Raw genomic sequence first — 2,435 nt, 5'->3', positions numbered from 1 at the left:
GCATATTATGAAACTTAGAAACACAAGAGTCGTTAGAAATGTTAGCATAACGATGTTCAATGCATGCAATAGTGTCTAACTTCATGCAACTGTTCTTCTTGGAACAACATTCATCATCAATAGGAAGCTTAAAACTAGCCTTGGCATCTCCCGCCTTCAAGGTGATAAGACCACCTTGAACATCAATGAGAGCACCCGCCGTGGCCAAGAATGGCCTCCCTAAGATAATAGTGGTGTGGGCATCCTCATCAATATCCAAGACAATGAAGTCAACAAGAAAGGTCAACTTCCCTATCACAAGTGGAACATTATCAACCCTACCCAAAGGGAACATAACCGAGCGATCGGCTAATTGCAAAGACATAGGGTTAGGGGTGAGATCATCAAGATTAAGCTTCTCATAGATTTTTTAAGGCAAAATTCTCACGCTTGCCCCCAAATCGCAAAGAGCATTATCAAACTTCAGCTTTTGAATGCTACAAGGAATCGAGAAACTCCCGGGATCCTTGAGTTTTGGGGGAAACGGGCTCAAAATCAAGGCACTACAATTCTCCGTGAGATGCACGGTGTCCTTGGGGCCACAAGTTCTTTTGCCACACAAAATGTCTCTCATGAACCGAGAATAATGTGGCATTTGCTTAAGTGCCTCGGTGAAAGACAATGACACATAGAGCTTACTAATAGTGTCTAGAAACTTGGAGAATTGGTCATCCAATTTCTTTCCGACAATTCTTTGAGGATAGGGGAGAGGAGGAGTAGGGAGAGGTAGAAGAGTAGCCTCCGTTAGCTTTTCACCATCAATCACGTGATCAACGTGAGACTTATCTTCCACCACATCACAGTCCGTAGACTCATTTCCCTTAGATCCTTCTCCCCTAGAGCAAGGAGCATCAACAAACTTAGCACCATCATCTAAAATCTTCCCACTCCTAGTCATAACCGAATACATTTGCTTAGGAGCTTGACCTTGGGGTGGGAGACTAGTATGCACTTGTTGTTCCTTGATGGTGCTAGTTGGGTTTCGATCATTTTCAAATGAGTATGGGATTGCTTGAATCCATCCTCAAACTCAACATTTTTCTTGGCTTGCGCCCCCACGAACGACTCCATAACAGCCTCAAGGTTAGACTTGAGAGGCGGGAGTGGTGGAGGTGCATTGCCATAACCCATAGGGTTTTGTGGGTATTGATTGCCATAGGTCCTTGCCCCATTGAATCCGGGAGGAGGAAATTGAGAAACACCATATTGTCCTCCAGGGTTCGACGGATAGCCCCCACTAGAAGCACCCCTATATTGCCCATAAGGATATTTGTAACCCCCTCCACCTTGATGGTTAGGGTTATAACTACCTTGATTGTATTGGGTTTGATTACCAAGACCATGAGATTGACCATAGGGTGCTTGGCCTTGATATCCTTGCGCCCTATAGCCACCTCGGCCTTGACTATCATACCCACCTCCTTGGCCAAAGCCTTGGTAGGATCCATGCATTGGGGGCCCTCTAGGTACTTTCCTAACAAAATTTTGATTAGGGGGGTTATCATATCTAGGCCTCTCATTCATAGAATGGGCATATTCCACATCAAAATCACCTTCATAAGAAGGGCCATAATCCAGATAAGACACATTATGCATCAAAGGACAAGCATTAGGGAAATGACCATAATCTTGACAATTATCACAAAAGGATGTACCTAAAGGAATGGTGTCATAGGAACTCACCTTGCGCTTCCCCTTAGTGAGAAGAGTAGCCGAAGTCGGTGGAATTGTTGATGGCGATGGGGGTTGACTTGGAGTGCTCTCTAGCTTTTCTAACCTCGAGCTTAGCTTCTCGATAATCTGTGCTTGCTCCATAGCATAAACTGACCCCATACCATCATCACTTCTACTTTTGCAATCATAGTTCCTTGTACCAACGTGCCAAGCTTGGTAATTTTGCACGACATCCTCTATAATCTCCTCTATTTGATCCTCCGTCTTGTTCATTTTGGGACCACCCGCCCTCGCATCTAGACTTGTCTTAGAGGTTGGGCTCAATCCTAAGTAGAAAGTTTGGAGGAGCAACTACTTAGGAATCCCATGGTGAGGGCATTCCCTTTGGTATTCCTTGAATCGGTCCCATGCTTCAAAAAGCGACTCATCCCGCTTTTGCTCAAATGATTGAATCTTGTGACGATACTCCGTCGTCTTTCCATGAGAATAGAACTTGCTCAAAAATGCGCTTGTCACTTCATTCCAAGTTCGAAGTGAGTTTGGCTTGACCTCCTTGTCAAGCCAATCGCTAGAACGTCCTAAAAGAGAGAAGCGGAATAGCGTCAATGTAAACACCTAATTTGTGTCTCCCCTTTGGGATGAGGACGATACCATTATCCTTGTTAGGCGATTGAAGTAACTCCAGGCAGAAATTGCTAAGAATACCTCCGAAATCCAAAGTC

General features: G+C 44.6%; 1 non-coding gene across 1 annotated transcript; it reads left to right on the top strand.

Annotated features, from left to right (window-relative positions):
- The first annotated feature begins 2,074 nt into the window (after positions 1–2,074).
- On the top strand, positions 2,075–2,177 carry LOC130460158 (small nucleolar RNA R71). The gene has a single exon (XR_008920102.1). It is a non-coding gene; the product is annotated as a small nucleolar RNA R71 (small nucleolar RNA).
- The last annotated feature ends 258 nt before the right edge of the window (positions 2,178–2,435 follow it).

This window comes from Spinacia oleracea, chromosome 4 (genome assembly GCF_020520425.1).
Source record: "Spinacia oleracea cultivar Varoflay chromosome 4, BTI_SOV_V1, whole genome shotgun sequence".
Lineage (NCBI taxonomy): Eukaryota > Viridiplantae > Streptophyta > Magnoliopsida > Caryophyllales > Amaranthaceae > Spinacia > Spinacia oleracea.
Note: the sequence above shows the minus strand (reverse complement) of the source record. Positions and strands in the feature narration are given on the sequence as shown.